Source organism: Ailuropoda melanoleuca, chromosome 12, assembly GCF_002007445.2.
Source record: "Ailuropoda melanoleuca isolate Jingjing chromosome 12, ASM200744v2, whole genome shotgun sequence".
Taxonomy (NCBI): Eukaryota; Metazoa; Chordata; class Mammalia; order Carnivora; family Ursidae; genus Ailuropoda; species Ailuropoda melanoleuca.
Genome location: NC_048229.1, coordinates 28,010,359 through 28,031,602, shown reverse-complemented (window position 1 = coordinate 28,031,602; position 21,244 = coordinate 28,010,359). Strand labels below are relative to the sequence as shown.

The 21,244-nt window shown below is 43.1% G+C and overlaps 1 protein-coding gene and 1 pseudogene across 4 annotated transcripts in view; one reads left to right on the top strand and one right to left on the bottom strand.

Annotated features, from left to right (window-relative positions):
- LOC100482033 (putative protein ZNF720) overlaps window positions 1–21,244 on the bottom strand; it is a 181,386-nt gene that overhangs the window by 93,583 nt on the left and 66,559 nt on the right. For all 4 annotated transcript variants that reach the window (XR_004619164.1, XM_034639104.1, XM_034639105.1 and 1 more), the window contains exon 3: window positions 11,989–12,083. The gene's annotated coding sequence lies outside the window, so the exon portion shown is untranslated. The remainder of the gene's footprint in view (window positions 1–11,988; window positions 12,084–21,244) is intronic.
- Window positions 15,173–16,279, top strand: LOC105241502 (annotated as a pseudogene).

Genomic DNA, 21,244 nt, shown 5'->3' with positions numbered 1-21,244 from the left:
CTGGCGGCTGGAGGGCCACCTGCACGGGGGAGCAGGCGGACTCGCGGTCAGCACCCGTGAGACACCAGACTGAGACGGGGAGCTCCGGGAGCCCGCGCGGGGCGGCTGGCGGCTGGCGGGGTTGGAAACACAAAGGACAGAGACGTGCCGGCCCTGGAAGTGAGGGCTGGGACGCCGGGTGTGGGGCGCACAGCCCGGGATGCTGCAGGGTTGAGCAGCACCAACAGAAACAGAGTTAAAGTGGCCAGAACATCAGTGGAGAACGATCCGCGATCCCTCTGTTCTGAGACAGAGGCTGAATTTCAGCCGCTGCTGCTCTCTCAGAAGAGGCATAGCAAACCGCCAGGGAAAGCCGCCAGAGAACAAAAGCCCGGAAATACCGGCTCACAGGGTGCCCATCCCCATCCCCCCTCGCAAGGGACACAGAGACTCTACCCAAACAGGGTTTTCTGAGTACCGGCAGGCAGGCCCCTCCCCCAGAAGGCAGGCTGAAAAATCAAGAAGCCCACAACCCGGAGCGCCTGAGTGGCGCAGTCACCAAGCACCTGTCTTCGGATTAGGGTGTGATCACAACGCTCCGTAAGGAGTCCTTCATCGGGCTTCTCCACCGGGAACCTGCTTCTTCCTCTCCCACTCCTCTGCTTGGGTTCCCTTTCTTGCTGACTGTCTCTCTCTCTCTCAAATAAATAAATAAACTCTTTAAGGAAGAAGCCCACATCCCTAAGATCTCTATAAAACAAGGGCGCACGGCCTGGGTCCCAGTCAACACTTGGGCTCTGGACAACCCTGCAATCTCTCTTCATCAGAATGACGAGAAGGAGAAGTCCCCCCCAGCAAAGAAAAGATAATGAGTCTGTGGCCTCTGCCACAGAATTGGCCTCGGCCACAGAATTAATACATATGGATGTATCCCAATTATCAGAAATGGAATTCAGAGCAACAATGGTCAAGATGATGAGTAAACTTGAAAAAAGCATCAGAGAAAGCGTTGCTGAGAATATAGAATCCCTAAGGGCAGAAATGAGAGCGAATCTGACAGAAATTAAAAACTCAGTGGGCCAAATACAGTCAAAACTAGAGGCTCTGACGGCCAGGGTCACCGAGGCAGAGGAACGCGTTAGCGAATTGGAGGATGGGTTAGTAGAAGAAAAAACGAAAATAGAAGCTGGTCTTAAAAAAATCCACGCCCACGAATGTAGATTACGGGAGATTACTGACTCTATGAAACGATCCAATGTCAGAATCATCGGCATCCCTGAAGGGGTGGAGAAAAACAGAGGTCTAGAAGAGATATTTGAACAAATTGTAGCTGAAAACTTCCCTAATCTAGCAAGGGAAACAAGCATTCGTGTCCAAGAGGCAGAGAGGACCCCATCCAAGCTCAACCAGGACAAACCTACGCCACGGCATGTCATAGTGCAATTCGCAAATATTAGATCCAAGGATACAGTATTGAAAGCGGCCAGGGCAAAGAAATTTCTCACGTACCAAGGCAAAGGTATCAGGATTACGTCAGACCTGTCTACAGAGACCTGGAATGAGAGAAAGGCTTGGGGGGGCATTTTTAAAGCTCTTTCAGAGAAAAACATGCAGCCAAGGATCCTTTATCCAGCAAAGCTGTCATTCAGAATTGATGGAGAAATAAAGACGTTCCAAAATCGCCAATCATTAACCAATTTCGTAACCACGAAACCAGCCCTACAGGAGATATTAAGGGGGGCTCTATAAAGGTAAAAAGGCCCCAAGAGTGATACAGAGCAGCAAGTCACAACCGATACAAAGACTTTAAAGAGAAATGGCATCATTAAAATCATATCTGTCAATAATCTCTATCAATCTAAATGGCTTAAACTCTCCCATAAAACGCCACAGGGTTGCAGATTGGATAAAAAGACATGACCCATCCATTTGCTGTCTACAAGAGACTCATTTTGAACCCAAAGATGCATTCAGACTTAGAGTAAGGGGATGGAGTACCATCTTCCACGCAAATGGACCTCAAAAGAAAGCTGGAGTAGCAATTCTCATATCAGATAGACTGGATTTTAAACTAGAGGCCATAGAGAGAGATACAGAAGGGCACTATATTATTCTTAAAGGAAGTATTCAACAAGTGGATATGACAATTATTAATATATATGCCCCCAACAGGGGAGCAGCAAGATACACAAGCCAACTCTTAACCAAAATAAAGAGACATATAGATAAGAACACAGTAATAGTAGGGGACCTCAACACCCCACTATCAGAAATAGACAGAACACCCTGGCAAAAACTAAGCAAAGAATCAAAGGCTTTGAATGCCATACTCGACGAGTTGGACCTCATAGATATATATAGAACACTACACCCCAGAACCAAAGAATACTCATTCTATTCAAATGCCCATGGAACATTCTCAAGAATAGATCATGCTCTGGGACACAAAACAGGTCTCAGCCAATACCAAAAGATTGAAATTATCCCCTGCATATTCTCAGACCACAACGCTCTGAAATTGGAACTCAACCACAAGGAAAAACCTGGAAGAAACTCAAACACTTGGAGGCTAAGAACCATCCTGCTCAAGAATGACTCGATAAACCAGGAAATCAAAAAACAAATTAAACAATTTATGGAGACCAACGAGAATGAATACACAACGGTCCAAAACCTATGGGATACTGCAAAGGCAGTCCTAAGGGGGAAATACATAGCCATCCAAGCCTCACTCAAAAGAATAGAAAAATCTAAAATGCAGTTTCTATATTCTCACCTCAAGAAACTGGAACAGCAACAGAGGGACAGGCCTAACCCACTGACAAGGAAGGAGTTGACCAAGATTAGAGCAGAAATCAATGAATTAGAGACCAGAACCACAGTAGAGCAGATCAACAGGACTAGAAGCTGGTTCTTTGAGAGAATCCATAAAATTGATAGACCACTGGCAAAACTTGTCCAAAAACAAAGAGAAAGGACTGAGATTATTAAAATTATGACTGAAAAGGGAGAGGTCACGACCAGCACCATTGAAATTGCAAGGATTATTAGAAACTTTTATCAACAGCTATATGCCAAAAAACTAAACAATCTGGAAGAGATGGAGGCCTTCCTGGAAACCTATAAACTACCAAGACTGAAACAGGAAGAAATAGATTTCTTAAATAGGCCAATTAACTATGAAGAAATTGAGTCAGTGATAAACAACCTTCCAAATAATAAAACTCCAGGCCCAGACGGTTTTCCTGGGGAATTCTACCAAACATTCAAAGAAGAAATAATACCTATTCTCCTAAAGCTATTTCAAAAAATAGAAACAGAAGGAAAGCTACCAAACTCATTCTATGAGGCTAATATTACCTTGATCCCCAAACCAGGCAAAGACCCCCTCAAAAAGGAGAATTACAGACCGATTTCTCTAATGAATATGGATGCCAAAATCCTCAACAAGATCCTTGCTAATAGAATCCAACAGTACATTAAAAGGATTATCCATCATGACCAAGTGGGATTCATACCTGGGATGCAAGCATGGTTCAACACTCGCAAATCAATCAATGTGATACATCATATCAACAAGAAAAGACTCAAGAACCATATGATCCTCTCAATTGATGCAGAAAAAGCATTTGACAAAATACAGCATCCTTTCCTGATTAAAACCCTTCAGAGTGTAGGAATAGAGGGTACATTTCTCAATCTCATAAAAGCCATCTATGAAAAGCCTACTGCAAGCATTATTCTCAATGGGGAAAAGCTGGAAGCCTTTCCCTTAAGATCAGGAACACGACAAGGATGCCCACTCTCGCCACTATTATTCAACATAGTACTAGAAGTCCTTGCAACAGCAATCAGAAGACAAAAAGGGATCAAAGGTATCCAAATCGGCAAAGAAGAAGTCAAACTGTCTCTCTTTGCAGATGACATGATACTCTATATGGAAAACCCAAAGGAATCCACTCCCAAACTATTAGAAGTTATAGAACAATTCAGTAAGGTGGCAGGATACAAAATCAATGCCCAGAAATCAGTTGCATTTCTATACACGAATAACGAGACTGAAGAAAGAGAAATTAGGGAATCCATCCCATTTACAATAACACCAAAAACCATGCGTTACCTTGGAATTAACTTAACCAGAGACGTAAAGGACCTATATGCTAGAAACTATAGATCACTTTTGAAAGATATTGAGGAAGACATAAAAAGATGGAAAAATATTCCATGCTCATGGATTGGAAGAATTAACATAGTTAAAATGTCCATACTACCCAGAGCAATCTACACTTTCAATGCTATCCCGATCAAAATACCGAGGACATTTTTCAAAGAACTGGAACAAATAGTCCTTAAATTTGTATGGAACCAGAAAAGGCCCCGAATCTCCAAGGAACTGTTGAAAAGGAAAAACAAAGCTGGGGGCATCACAATGCCGGATTTCGAGCTGTACTACAAAGCTGTGATCACAAAGACAGCATGGTACTGGCACAAAAACAGACACATCGACCAATGGAACAGAATAGAGAACCCAGAAATGGACCCTCGGCTCTTTGGGCAACTAATCTTTGATAAAGCAGGAAAAAACATCCGGTGGAAAAAAGACAGTCTCTTCAATAAATGGTGCTGGGAAAATTGGACAGCTACATGCAAAAGAATGAAACTTGACCACTCTCTCACACCATACACAAAAATAAACTCCAAATGGATGAAAGACCTCAATGTGAGACAGGAATCCATCAAAATTCTAGAGGAGAACATAGGCAACAACTTCTATGACATCGGCCAGAGCAACCTTTTTCACGACACATCTCCAAAGGCAAGAGAAATAAAAGATAAAATGAACTTATGGGACTTTATCAGGATAAAGAGCTTCTGCACAGCCAAGGAAACAGTCAAAAAAACTAAGAGACAGCCCACGGAATGGGAGAATATATTTGCAAAGGACACCACAGATAAAGGACTGGTATCCAAGATCTACAAAGAACTTCTCAAACTCAATACACGAGAAACAAATAAACAAATCATAAAATGGGCAGAAGATATGAACAGACACTTTTCCAATGAAGACATACAAATGGCTAACAGACACATGAAAAAATGTTCAAAATCATTAGCCATCAGGGAAATTCAAATCAAAACCACACTGAGATACCACCTTACGCCAGTTAGAATGGCAAAGATAGACAAGGCAAGAAACAACAATTGTTGGAGAGGATGTGGAGAAAGGGGATCCCTCCTACATTGTTGGTGGGAATGCAAGTTGGTACAGCCACTCTGGAAAACAGTGTGGAGGTCCCTTAAAAAGTTAAAAATTGAACTACCCTATGACCCAGCCATTGCACTACTGGGTGTTTACCCCAAAGATACAGACGTAGTAAAGAGAAGGGCCATATGCACCCCAATGTTCATAGCTGCATTGTCCACAATAGCCAAATCATGGAAGGAGCCGAGATGCCCTTCAACAGATGACTGGATTAAGAAGCTGTGGTCCATATATACAATGGAATATTACTCAGCTATCAGAAAGAACGAATTCTCAACATTTGCTGCAACATGGACGGCACTGGAGGAGATAATGCTAAGTGAAATAAGTCAAGCAGAGAAAGACAATTATCATATGATTTCTCTCATCTATGGAACATAAGAACTAGGATGATCGGTAGGGGAAGAAAGGGATAAAGAAAAGGGGGGTAATCAGAAGGGGGAATGAAACATGAGAGACTATGGACTATGAGAAACAAACTGAAGACTTCAGAGGGGAGGGGGTGGGGGAATGGGATAGACTGGTGATGGGTAGTAAGGAGGGCACGTATTGCATGGTGCACTGGGTGTTATACGCAACTAATGAAGCAAAACTTTACATCGGAATCTGGGGATGTACTGTATGGTGATTAACATAATATAATAAAATAAAATTTTAAAAAAAATCCAACAGATTCAGGAGAATTTTTTCTACCCCCCTCACTGACTAAAAAGAATTTAGATAGAGAAGCTGCCCCAGGATGAGAGCTATCAACACACATAAGTACATTACGATATATACTAGGTAAGAGAAACAGGAAGGAACCTAATAAGACCTGTTTGAGCCAAATTCTCTATGTCCTTTTTCTTTTTTTTGAGTGGCCCAGAGAATATTTGTTTACCAAATATTTCCTCTTTTTCTTCTTCGTGTGAATTACACCTCTTCCCTTGGCATTCCCAGACTTCTACCTTGTTCTTCCTTTTCTTATTCTGCTTTTCTCCTCAAAGACATATATACCTTACTTTGTCAGTCTTTGAAACTTCCACATCTGTGTGGAGTCTTCATACATATTGTTTAAATTTGATTTTCTCCTCTTTATCTCATGACAATTTGATTCTTAGTCAACAATGAGAACTTCCTCTTATGTTCATTTTTGTATATTCCTCCAATCTATACTTAGCTCCTGTTTTATACACTTAATGTTAAGGAAGAAAAAGAAACAGAAAGGCTGGGCCCAGCACCTACATTCTCAGGGAAAATAGGGGACATCTAGTACCAACCCCTCAAGTATTATGAGGATTAACTCACCTACATATTCCTGAGGTCCCAGCACAGCATCATGGATCCTATGTGTGTGCACAGAATAAAAGCTCAGTACACACTGCATTAATAATGTATCTGTTATTTCATAAATATAGACTTTCCAGGCTAGAACTACTCCAAGCTCTGTTAGCTATATAAGTCTAACTCACTCACCTATGCTCTGTAACTTAAGGCTTGACTAATTGTAGGTTCTTGAGATCAACAGATCTCTGAGGTGAGGGAAACAAGGAACCTGATGTTTCTAGATCAAGATTGACCATGGTAGAAAGTGACCTCCCCTGATGCCAGCAAGTCTCCTTGAGATCATAACAAGAATAATGAAGCACTGTTCCCCCTGCATGTCAATGCTCACTGTTCCTGTGTGCCTCCCCCTTAAACACTTCCTGCTGTGACTTTGTAGATTGTCTTTGGACATGAATCCACCACGTTCCCCATCTGCCAACCTCCTGAACAAAGCAAATTTTCCTCTCCAACTGTGAAAATTAGTAATGGGATATCTCACTAAAATGGAGTCAGAGGTTTTTGGCAGGAAGAGCTCTCTTGACCTACCACTGGAAGTCAGTTGCAGACCCAACAGAAAGAGAGGCACTTGGTCTTACATGGACTTGATCTTGCTGCAGGATACTATTCTACTCCAGCCGAAGGAAGAGACACCTTCTGTAGGTATAAAAAAATGCTTTCCCTCCACAAGGGCATTTATATATAAATGGACTGACTTAAATAGAAGTAATTTAGAATCCATAACTGGATTCTTTGATCCTTCCAAAGTTACTTTTATCAAAGATGAGGTGGACAAACATAGTTCTAAAATTGACAAAACTGAATGGGATTCCTATTTTAATTGGTATTTGAATGGTTTGCCTCATACGAACCTATAGTTTTTCAACTGAATAAGGTTAGCAAACAATTTCATGCACAGAAAAGGGCTTCTGAGGACTATTCTTCCACCCCCCGACATTCTTTGTCAACAGTCGCTAGGAAGCCGCGCTGCGCTCAGGCCCCACTTCCAAAACCATCTTCCTCTGTTCTCTCCCTTCTTCATCTTCACTCTCATTCTATCCTTTTGTTGCACCTTCCTTTTCCTCTGAAGTTCCCTCTGCTACCTCCTCTCCTGAACCTATTAAAATCTGCCCCCTTAAAGTTAAGTTTTCTGAAGATCTAAGTGTTAACAAGGTTTATGTTCCCTGGAATAAGGGTAAACTTTGAGCAATAAAAAGTTCCCTAAATTGACTGAGGATCTCCACAGGTTTGCTGAAGAATTTAACATACTGACTCAAAGTTCCCAAGCTGGTTTTTCAGATTTATATCAATTGGTCAACATGCTTGTTGTGGTGAGGGCCAGGCCAAACATTAGATGAAACTAGCCCAATGGAAACACTGTGAACAGGATCTAAAGAAACACACCCCTAACTCTGGGCAAGATGCTAGAAAACTTGATAGAAGACACCAACAGTCAATTATATTGGCTTATCTGAATCCAGTGGATCAGTACAAAATTCAGATTTGTGCATAAGAGGCGGATGAATCCCTTCATAAGGATTAGAATCAACTCCAATTTGTCTTTACAGATGGATTCTGTCAGGGTACCTGGGTGGCTCAGGTGATTGAGCGTCCAATTCTTGATTTTGCTCAGGTCATAATCTCAGGGTTGTGAGACTGAGCCCTACACTTCAGGCTCCAGGCTCAGCACAGAGTCTGCTTGAGATTCTCTCTCTCCTCCCTCTGCCCATACCCCTGCTCCCACTCTAAATAAATAAATACATAAATAAATATCTTTAAAGATGGATTCTGTCAACAACCTGAATGGTCCTGGAAGTAGATTCTCCCCTAGAGACTGCAGAGAAAATCCCATGCCTCATGAAACCTTGATTTTGACATTATAGGACCCTGAACAGAAAACCTGGAAAGCCCACTGAAATTCAAATATATAATCAGCAGAGTGTTCTTTTTTGGCTCCTAAATGTGTGGAAATTTGTTATAGCAGAGAGAGAAAACATCTACACATAGATATAACATTAAGTATTTTGTATGTTTATGTTGTATAATTTTTATTTTACAATTAAAGTAAAAATCCACATTTATTGCCCCCAGTAACAGTATGATCTTCAGTCGTAACAACTCATCAGTTTGAGGTGTATCCTCATTCTTGTGCAATTACACAGTGTACGGGAAGTTCCATTTGAAATTGCATAACATACAAACTAAAATATTTTGCACTTGCTTTAATGTTTGCATAAACATTGTCATATCAAAATCACTCTCAATAAAACTGCTTTCCTTAACCAATGCTATATGGAGGTGGTGTCTTCACAGCAGTAGAAATGGATTTATTGCATTTCTAAAACATATCCCGCTGTAATTGTAACATGCTTGTTGAAACACCTACTTGTTTACACACAATTGTATCTGTCTCCTGTTATCACACACATCATGAAATGTGGATCTTTGATTTGCACACATGTAACTTACTGGGTGGGTCTGGGACATGAGACTGCTGCACCATCATGACTGTGTGTTCTTACAATGAGTGGACAACTACTGAACTACCCTTGCAAATCGATTAAAACACACACACACAAACACATAAAAACACTTATCCTACCAACTGTGTTTCCACTGTTAAAAATCAAACAGGGAAGCCATAGACTCAGGTGGCTTTAATGTCTCGATAACCTCTGTAAGCAAACCACAACTTAATTCACAGTCAATGCACCGGAAAGGAAGAAAATGAACTTAAGAACAAACTGTTACAATCAACTAGGCCTTCCAAAAAGAAGGCAACTGCTTAGGGTATATCCAATCAAATACTGCCCTTCCACAACCTCTCTATAAAAAACTCATTGCTACCTCCTACAGGTGGAGCAAGGCTAACCATTTGAAAAGACAAGCCTACCGGTCAAATTTACTCTGGAAAATTTGAATGTACATCACTTCATCTCTAAAGATCACACAGTACCACTTTCATTTTGACCAGTTTCTCAAGTGGCCTAAACTCCTTACCCATGCTGCAAGTGGGCAGTGCGACAGGTTCTCCCCCACCCCAGCCCTCACTTTTGCACATGCACACAAAACACCAATGCGATTCTGCCCTCACTTCCCCAGACTTCGCCCTTGGTAATGGCTTCCCACAGCCCCTGCGCAGATAGAGATGCCCAACAAGTACTGCACATGCACACAGAGAACTTGGGGCACACACAGCGGAGCCCAAACCCGCAGTCATGTGTTCCTCCCTTCACCAGCCGGGGTCTCCAGAGCACCACATCTGAATATCATCTCAACCAAGCTCACACGTCTGACTTTGCGGTTCAGGCAAGCTAGGACCAGAGTCTATGTTCAGACAGTCCTCACTCTGACCAACGTTGTTATTGCAAGCAGAGTTTTTGCTGTCCTTTCCCGTTTCTGCCTTTCCTATTGCCAAAACGTCACACATGTGCACACGGAAAACAGAGGTGAACCGCTCAAGGCCCTGAGTATGTCATCTGCCACAGTGCAGAGGATCCCAGAATATATAGGGATCAGGGACTGGACATCCAGGATCACGCTGTGCAAATATGCACGCTTATGGCCCCTGTCAATCCCACCTCTCCAGCGGACCTTCTGAAGCCCCCGGATTCCTGTTTCGTATTTCGGACCTAACATTGTGGGCACAGAGCTCAGGTGCCCAGAAATTACATCGATAACAGTCCCTCTGCCTAAATGGGTATTACAGAGGGGCTAACAGAGAACTGTCCAGATTCTGTGGAAAATAACCTCAGACCACGAAACTGCCCTCCACGGCTCCACCGCCAGTGTCTGTGCCTCCCTTCTCAGAAGAGCTCAGAGAACAGAGTTCCTGGCAGCTCCAGCTGGGTGGCCCAACCTGGCATTCACGCTTTCCTTGAGGCTCAGACTCGGATAAAGCAGAGCGAAAGATTTAAAATTTGGGGAGGCAGTTTCACCTTTCTGGTTAAAACACTGCTTCCAAGATAACACATAGCATCCAACCTTCCATTCCTGGAATGTCCGCTGATAGTCCACACATTAAAGTTAACCAAATACATACATCCAAATGATGGACCCATCACATGTCTCTCAGAGCCTCTAGTACCTTTCCTATCTCCCAGTCTGCTCTCTATATTTGTGCAATCACATCCAACATTATTTTTAAGATTAATGATATTGAAAAAGAAGAGAAAGAAATCTCTACTCACAAGAAGGCACACCCAGCATCCAAATCCTCCTGGAAAAAATGATCCTACAGTACCCAATTGCCAGTTCAGCACGATTAACATGCAGAATGTATGCAAGATTCCCAGCAGTGTCCTGGACACACGGCATCCTTTATACTCATGAACATTCCTTTCGTGAATGAGCACATGCCATTTATCCAAAACAGCCTTGCTCAGACAACACAACCTTATCGAGTCCCTCCCTAACTTGTATGGGATGAGCAGAGAATGTCATCATTGCAGAAGCTGTTAGTAGTCATCACTGGGAAAGGCAGTATTTGTGTGGAGAAAAGACAGTTTGGTATAAGGGACTCAGATGCGCTCTTCTGCTTTCTTTAACATTAATATTACTGGTAATGAAGTCTAGGGAGAGCAACAATCTCAATGATTATTAAAAATACACATTAATGGACTTCATCCACACCTAGGGAGTCATGATACCACAGCATGGGACCCCAGAAACTGTTTTTAATGGGAACCTCAAATGGTTTGTATATACATGAAATTTTGACAACGTTTGAAAAGTAGTTCTCAGCCATGAGTTCACATTGGGATCTCCTATGTAGGTTTGAGAACTACCATGTCCAGTGTCGCAACCACAAAGATTCTGTCACTTAGTCCTTGATAGGGCGTAGCATCAATTAGGTCTTAATAAAACGGGCCCAACATATTCCACTGTGAGGCCACTGTAAACACTGAAGCTCCCAGGTACATTTCTGAGGACAGAGCACAGAGTCTGATCAATGGGGAAATCTCCATGGGGAAGGCTACTCTGGATAAGATTTGAGAGGGGAGGGTCAGTCTACCCCACATTCCTGATGTTGTAAGAGAATTTCTGCGTGTCTCCAGGAGACAAATGCACCCAATAATGGGAAAGAAGTAAATCACACTGGGGCCTCCACTTAGAAGCTCCCTGTGTGTGCAGATTTTCCCATGCCCCCAAAAGCAATGGAATGGTAATCGGATCACATAGACCCACAGTAGCCCTGGGGAGGCTTTTGGAATTCACCGTGAATGCCATGGAAGACACTAGAACAGAAGGTAAGTCCTTAGAGGATGTAGGGCCATGTGAAGAGTGAGACAGGAGATGTCCCTCTGTGACCACCACAGAATTAAACCTAGGCTTCCAGAATCATTCCGTTCAAGCAGAGCATCCCAAATCATATTTTAAGGTCAAGTTTTCTCCTTGACCTTTGGTCCTCACCTCTGTCATCTGCTTCATTCATTCCCACCTACCTGGGCATGTGGCTACCGTCTCCTTTCTCTTCCTGTGCTGGGGCTCTTTACTTTTCCACAGAAGTTGACCAGATCCAGACTACAGACAGCAAGACCTATTGACAAGAAAGAGAAGCATGACTCCTGCTGGAGAATCTACAATTTCAAATCCAGCACAACGCTCGGTAGAGAAGAGAACACATTACAGAAGCATATAGAAAATTACTTCTCCAAACACTGTTTCCTGATGGCCTCTTTATTGTATTTAGGAAGCATTTTCAATGTTCAGCTCCTTAACTCCACTTCCAACTACTGCTGAATCAGAAATCAGAAATAAGGAATAGATATTTGATTTTAAGATGTGGGCAACAATATTTTATGCCAGTTAGTTTCTAGAAATATCACTAATCTAGAGTGAAGTTTACAGATAACCTCAGGGAATGGTAATGCTGAAATCAAGACAAAACATCATGAATATTTTCTTCCTTACACCAACAAATGTTATCATTTCAAGGAAATAACTAGGCATTTGTGCTGAATTACACTATAGAATTTTAAGACACTTGAATATACAGTAATTACACAGTACTTGTTTCATTCTGCTGAAAATAAAAAAGTAAAAAGGAGAGCATATCTGTGACACTATGCAGAATTAAATGGAAACTCATGAAACCAAAGGCCATTTAGTACCTTTATTTGCAAAGGCCAAGATCTCCTGTAAAGAAAGGTGAGAACCCACATTTTCTGAGGGAATCTAGCACAGAGACCCTGAATCAAGTGAGCAAAGTTAACATTAAATGTAACAAAGACAAATTGGTATCAGTGGCCTGATGCACATAGGACTCCTCACTGTTGTGATAAAGTTTACAAAACAAACAAGCAAATCATATTATGACTCCAATCAGGAAAATATAGCAGTTTTATGAAATTTCAAGCCAGAGATAGCTCCCATATCCTGCAATCTTTAATGTATTTCAAATAGTAAGTCTTTCGTTGAAGCAATCTAGACAGCAAGGCTTTTTCAGAACATTGACTTATTCTGGGCCTGATAGCCATCTGGATTGTCTGTTCATTTTCGTTCAGTTTATATAGACTCAGGCCACACCCAGACAGAATCTAAATATTACATATTTCCTCCTCCTTTGGGATTCCAAAATCCGACAAATCCCCAGTGAGGATCATGGGTATCAACACATCCCCATGTTGATCTGTCACAGGGGGAACATTTTCCATAGTTGCATGTCATGAGTTCATGGTAGGAATTCTTCATGCTGCATAGAAAGCCCAGTTGGAGAGAATGGAGATGGCCCCAGGGATGTAAGAGGGGAATACCCTAAAGGGCTGACTTGGACTCTCATTAAAAGGATAAATAGTAGTCCAAAACATATTTGCTAGGCAGGACCACCAGAAGTAGAGAAGTGAATGTTTGCAAGTTCTAAATAGATGGGCTTTCCGTAAGAAATGAGGACATTGCCCCTGAGCTAATCAAGACAAGATTTACGTGAGAAGCAGCCATTTCTTCCTCTCCGTTCTGTTCATAATCTTTCTCGGGTGAGATTATGTAAAGAAATCACACTATGTAAGCCTTTGAAGACCTCAACACTGCCTCATCACCTGCTATCATCAGCTCAGAGGCAGAAGGATCTCGAAATGCACAAAAGGCCACCCTCTCCTTTGTCACAGGAAAGATTCAGAAAAAAGGAGTTCCTACATGGACATTTGCGTGTTAGTTTCTCCTTCCTGGTTTCAGATGTCCTCCCCTCCCGGACAGCCACAAATCCTGCCACAGGTAACGTGGGCTGCACTACCCGCTCCATCCAATTCCAGACCAGTCTGTTATCTTCTCTTCAAATGAAAGCCGGAATCAGTTCTCACAAATATACCTTCGAATCCTTGTGCTTCACCCTGGTCTCCCTGAGAAGCACCTGGAGCACAGAGTTAAAGCAGCACTGATGCTCTCGCCCTGACCAATAGACAGACTCTGGCAGAGGACGCAGGTGATGGTGGTTCTGAAAACTCACCCTGGGCTCTTTACTGTAAACCTAGGTTGATAAGCAATGATGTGCTTTCAAGTTTGAATGTGCATAGAAATCATTTGGTGTCCAGGTCCCATAGAAGAAATGGTGATTCTGCAGGTTTGTAACGGGGTCTGAGAATTGGCATCTGTCACGAGTTCCTTCTTAGTGGGGACGCTGCTCCAGGAGACCCACGGTTAGTGTCCACACTAGAGAATGCAGGCACAGGCACCTGAGCCCCCCACACCCGCCGTCTTATGTCAACACAAACAACTCCCGGTGAGTTCCCAGGGAAGAGTTTACTATTTACTTTTCGCTGTTGTGAGTTTATTGTTGGTCCCAGCAAAGACCACCATCAGCACCCTGAAGGACCACATGCTTTCATAGCACTTATACAGAAAGAAAATAAAAGTCTACAGAGAGAAGGCTACTGAATGCACTAATGTCAAAGTAAGTCTCTATTCAGAAGACAATGTGTGTACGTTGATTACTGCAATGTTGATTGAGCACTAATTTTCTTTTTCAAGATTTTATTTATTTGACAGAGAGAGAGACAGCCAGCAAGAGAGGGAACACAAGGGGAGTGGGAGAGGAAGAAGCAGGCTCCCAGCAGAGCAGGGAGCCCGATACGGGGCTCAATCCCAGGACCCTGGGATCACTCCCTGAGCCGAAGGCAGACGCTTAACGACTGAGCTACCCAGGTGCCCCTGAGCACTAATTTTCTGTTCACAAGGAAGTTATGGTGCACCGTGTCGCAAATATGATGCGATTTCACCCCCATAATACCCTGCGAGCTGGGCACTAGGTGTCCTATAATAACCATGAAGATGTACATACTGGGCCCCACCTATCTGCCTCACCAATCGTCTCCCTATAGTTTTTTTTTTTTTAAAAGATTTTATTTATTCATTTGACAGAGAGACAGACAGCCAGTGAGAGAGGGAACACAAGTAGGGGGAGTGGGAGAGGAAGAAGCAGGCCCCAGCAGAGCAGGGAGCCCAATGCAGGGCTGGATCCCAGGACCCTGGGATCATGCCCTGAGCCGAAGGCAGACAATTAACAACTGAGCCCTGATGTCTGCCTATGGATTTAAAAAAAAAAAAAAAAAAAAAAAGTTGTGGCTCTCTGCTCCTCCTCAATCAACAGACAGCCATGTTTTCTGGTAGTGCCAGCCGCATCCCCAAGACACAATGTTGAAGGTCAGAGTAAACAGATGTGACCAATTGAGCACCTGGTCACCAGGACTGTTACTTAACTCTAGCAACGTGGATATTGTTGCCATCAATAACTCATTTATTGAGCTCAAGTACATGGGCTACATTTTCCAGTATGATTCCCTCCGTGGCAAATTTCACAGCATAGTCAAGGCTGAGAATGGGAAACATGTCATCAATGGAAACCCCATTTCCATCTTCCAGGAGTAAGGTCCCACCATCAAATGGGGTGATGCTGGTGCTGAATATGTTGTTGAGTTCACTGGCGTCTTCACCACCATGGAGATGGCTGGGGTTTACTTGAATGGTGGGCCTAGGTGGGTCATCATCTCTGCCCCTTCTGGTGATGCCCCCATGTTTGTTATAGGCATGAAACATGAGAAATATGACAACTCCCTCAAGATTGTCAGCAATGCCTCCTGCACCACCAACTGTCTGGCCCTTCCGGCAAACGTCATCCGTGACAACTCTGGCATCATGAAGGGACTCATGACCACAGGTTAGGCTATCACTGCCACCCAGATGACCATGGACAGCCTCTCTGGGAAACTGTGACATGATGGCTGATGGGTTGCCCAGTACATTATCCCTGGTTCTAGCAGCACTGCAAGGACATCCCTGAGATGAATGGGAAACTCACTGGCATGGCCTTCTGTGTCCCCCGCCCCCAGTGTGTCAGTCGTGTTTCTGACCTGCCACCAGGAGAAAGCTGCCAAATATGATGACATCAAGAAGGTGGTGAAGCAGGCATTGGATGGGCCTCTCAAAGGCATCCTCAGCCACACTGAGGGCCAGGTTGTCTCCTGCAACTTTCAGAGGGGCACCCACTCTTCTACCTTCGATTCTGGGGCTGGCATTGCTCTCAATGACCAGTTTGTGAAGCTCACTTCCTGGTATGACAATGAATGTAGCCAAATCTTATGGTCCATATGGCCTCCAAGGACTAAGAGCCTCCTGGACTACCAGCCTGGGCACAAGCAAGAGGAAGAGAGAGGCCCTCAGCTTCTGGGGAGTCCTTGCCCCAAGTCATCCCCCAAGACACTGAGAATCTCCTACCTCCAGTTACCATCCCAGACTCCCTGAAGAAGGGGAGGGACTGGGAGAGCCCTATCTTATCATATACCAGAATTAAGTATACTGTACCTGGGGGGGAAATAAAGTTTGTATATGGTAGGAGCAAAATATGGATGAATGGAAAAATACAGAAGGGAAAGGTAGATTAGTAATTCAGAGAGTTTTCACTCTTGTGTTTACAATTTTTTTAACAGGATAGAAAATGTTTGACTTTATACATAAATGCCAGTTTTCCTGTACTTTATCCATACTCATCAGCAATGTATGATCATTTAAATTCCTCCACATTGGTGTTAACAGTTTTAGTTTTTTCCTCAAATTTTGTCATTCTAGCAAATAGGAAGTACCATCTCCCTGTAGTTTTACTGCTTTCTAGGAGGAATAAAGAAAATATGACATATATGCATTATATAGTATTAAGATATAAACTACATATATCATAGAATGTACTATGTGTCATAAATAATACATGATATATATATGCAACATTCAGTCTTAAAAAAAGAAGAAAGATGTCCTTCCATTTCAGACAAAGTAGGTGAGCCTGGAGGATCTTACTGCAAGTGGAATAAGCCACACAAAATGGCAAACACTGCCTTATCTCAATTATATCTGGAATCTAATAAAGTTGAACTCCTAAAAGCAGAGTAAAACCACGACTGCAGGACATGGCTGAGGGCGAAGTGGGAGATGTTGGTCAAATGGCTCAAAATTTTAGTTATGCAAGATGAATAAATTCTGGAGATGTAAAGTACAGCATGGTGACTACAGGTAATTCCATGTCTATTATTATACTTGATAGTTCCTAAGAGAATGTATCTTCAATGTTCCCAACAAAAATTAATTTAAAAATCAGAAATAAAAAATCCCAGCAGTATGAGGTGAAGGGCATGTTAAATTAGCTAGATTGCTTTAATCGTGTCATAACCTACACATTTTAATCACGTCATAATGCATACTTAGGTTTTGTGACTTGAGCAACTACTGAATCTGCAGGAATGGAAAATAGGATTCTGGGTGAAAGGATGGTAAAGCACATGATTTAATGATAAACAGAAATGAGGGCACTAAAACACAGTCCTTCGGCTCCATTTATCGGCTTCTGGGTTTTGGGAATTGTGAGCACCAGCCCTGGAGAGATGAAAGGAACACCCCGTCAGAGTCTGATCCCTCTAATCTGTCCTGGGAAGGGAGGAGATCCAGAGCCAGGCCAGACCGGCACACAGCCTCAGAAGGGGGTGGATCTGGTTTGGGCAAGGGGGGGAGCTGGCTGTGGGCTCTGATCTCCCTGCTTCTGGGGTACTTCTAGGCTTGTCATTCTTAAGCCTTCCTAAAGAAATCAACACCCAGAATTCATATTGTTTTAATCTATTTAGTCTCTTTCCTATTTCAGAAAATGAAATTTAAAAATGAAATTTAACATTAACACTTAGCATTTTCAGGGGCAATTACATTAGAAAACTTTCTTAACAAGAATGCAAAATAGGTGCTACTACTACTAAAAACGCTTTGGTCCATGGATGACCCATCGGGGTGACACCAGAACTCACACCACAACAGAGAGGGGGAACTGGCCCAACTGAAGCAAAATCCCCTGTAAACCACCTCCTCCTCACATTGACTCCACAATCCTGAATTCAACAATGAACCCATTTGCTCTCACCTAAAAGTTCCTGGATGGTAGGCATCATGACTCTTCATCTGTTTCTTTAATGACCAGATGCCACGGAAACAATCCGTTTATCTGTTGGCATCTCTACACCTGCTCAGTGTTCTTTAACCATAGGAGGGACTGCCACCTGGGTACCAAGATGATTTCTTCTACAGAGGGAGAACAGGACCCTGGATGACTCGCTCCTCTCTCTCTCTGAGACGGAAACATATTCAAATCCTACACAGTCTATACAGGACTTCCCTATATATTCGAGAGCTCCTGATACTGGAGAGTGTGTCCCCAGTAAGCCTGAACTGACGCCCCCATAGGGATCCGGGTAGTGGACACCTTAGGCTTAGTCTGGGCCATCAGGCAGAGCACAGACCTGTCCTGGTGGAGCAGTATCCTCTGATGCAGGTGCCATGTATCCAGTCCCTGAGCAGAGCTCTCTGGAGTAAGGTGCCTCTACTTCTGTCAACATAAGTTACAGGTAGCTGTAGTTGTGTCATGATTCTAGATTTGTTGTGGGTCTTAACCTTGTGCTGTTAAAGGACCTTCTCTCCTCCTGAGGTTGCGCTAGGACAGGACCTAGTGTGGCAGGTTTTAAGCCTATGCTTCCTCCGACTTAAGAGATTTGGCATTGATCGTCAGGAGCGCCAGTTTGTTGAAGGACCATCGAACATGTTAACCATCTTTGTGGAGCTGTCTTCAAAACCCCGCACCCAGGTATATGTTAGGAATGTATAATATCTTTTTTTCTTAAATATTTTATTCATTTATTTGACAGAGAGAGAGAGAGAGAACACAAGCAGGGGGAACAGGAGAGGGAGAGGGAGAAGCAGGCTCCCCGCCGAGCAGGGAGCCTGACGCAGGGCTTGATCCCAGGACTCTGGGATCAGGACCCGAGCTGAAGGCAGACGCTTAACCAACTGAGCCACCCAGAGGCCTGGGAAATATATCTTATATTGAAAGATACATATTCAAAGGTATTTTGAGTATCTCTGCTTTATTTCAGGAGAAACTATTTCTTTTTTTTAAGATTTATTTATTTGACAGAGAGAGAGACAGCCAGCGAGAGAGGGAACACAGGCAGGGGGAGTAGGAGAGGAAGAAGCAGGCTCCCAGCAGAGGAGCCCGATGTGGGGCTCGATCCCATAACACCGGGATCACACCCTGAGCCAAAGGCAGACGCTTAATGACTGAGCCACCCAGGCGCCCCTCCGGAGAAACTATTTCGTTACTGATTGGACTCTGACCTTATCTACTGGGACCATTAGTACAATATAATTCTATGGATAATTGTATAATTACAAAAGGATTCATTGTACAGCTATAATTTATTATTACTGAAACAGATTCTATTATTCACAATTTTGCCTGCAATGTGACTGGCTTGTAACTGTATGTAACACTCTGCGAGGCATGAATATACAAATGACTGACCTAGACAAAACCAGACTACATTTTCTCATGAGATGAGGAAGTTTTGGAATTCCTCCAGGATACAGAGAAGGACCTGGATACACAGTGGTCATCACTCAACACAGTAAAGGGCTGGCAGTTGGGAAACATACATCCATCAAGGCCAAGTTGTTCACTTGCTACCAGGTGGTCTAATGAAAAAGAGAAAAACTACAGTAATGGCAGAGAGGGCATAAAAAGTTACAAAGGTGCCTTCCAGGACAAAAGTGCTTGGGGTAATAGGTGTTATCTCAGGGGAGGATCTAGGTGTGCTATTGTTCCCATGAAGGTGTTGGCCCCTAGGCTTGTGCTTGCACAGAATGACAACCATGAGTCCTATACACGGAACATCTGAGGTACATCTGAATGCTGCATAGGGTTAGTCTATGTGTTTATCACAAAATATGGCAGAATAGGCGCCAATATTTACAGTGTTTGCCATGTATTTATTGATCCTCTTGTCACACACATAGTAGCTATGGTATTTCCAAGCTCCTGTAGGTTCCAGCAGAGGATACTGGAAAGGCTAATGGAATGTGAGACTGTTTGTTCCTTAACGCTTTGCCCATCTGGAGTTCCTGGGAATGATGGTGATGGGCTGGAAGACAAGGGGCCAGAGCTGCCAATGGACACTCCTCTGGACACTGTGTGAAACTAGAAATACGTCTGCATCCAAAATCAGGGAGAAAATGTTAAAACCAAAAGCTGCCAAGGCGTCTGTGATTAACACCAGAGGGACGGAACTGGCTACATTCACATGACCGAGAAAAACCTCTCACACTCGCCTTGGTTCCCCTGCAATAAAGGGAAATAATGATGACTTAAGAGGGAGAACTCCTGCAGGTTTCCAGGGAAAATCTGGACCAGGAAGATCATTCTCAGCTGCCATTTTCAGGGTTCAAATATTTACATTCAAAAACATAGAAAGCAGCATGGAAAACAGGAATTGTGGGCCATGTTTTCCTAGAAAAATGAAATCCACAAAATTCACCGAAGTTAAAGTCATTCTATGGTGTTTACAATATATGGTCCAGTTATTAATGCTTTATCCTCATGATTTTAATGTTCATGATTTTATGAATTTGGAATTTATTATTCCTTTCTTACTGATGTTACATAACAGAATACATATATATTTGGCACAACGCTCTGAAAACTCTTGTAAATTACTAAGTGATAACAGCAGTAGGAGCATTTTTTGTTCTGCAGAAGGGACTCTGGGTGGGCTCCTGGTTGGGCAACGGCCATGAGAAAGACCAAGCCATAATCAGAATCTTGGAACACTCAGCTTTTCTCCCCCCACCCCTTAATCCAGAGAAGGGAGAAGTGCTGCAAATGGAATTATGACTGGTCATGAGTACATGAAGAAGGCACCATAAAATCCCAATAGTATGGAGATGGGAGAGATTCCAGACCAGTGAACACATCCACACTGGGAAGGTGACACACCCTAACTCCACAGGGACAAAAGCTCCTGATCATGGGACCCTCCCAATCTCACACTATGCATCTCTTCATCTGGCTATTCATCTCTATCCTTTATCATGGCCTTCATTTTTTCTATTTTTTAAGATTTATTTATTTGAGAGAGAGAGAGATTGCATGGTGGGGAGGGGCAGAGGGAGGAGGGAGAAACTCAAGCCGACTCTGTGCTGAATGCAGAGCTCCACACAGGGATCAATCTCAGGACCCTGAGATCATGAACTGAGCTGAAACCAAGAGTAAGAGGCTTAACGGACTGTGCCACCCAGGTGGCCCTATAATAGCCTTTAATAAGCTGGTAAACATGTTTCCCTGAGGTATGCAAGCCACTCAGCAAACTAATTGAACCCAAGTAAGACATTCTTGGACTCTCTAAA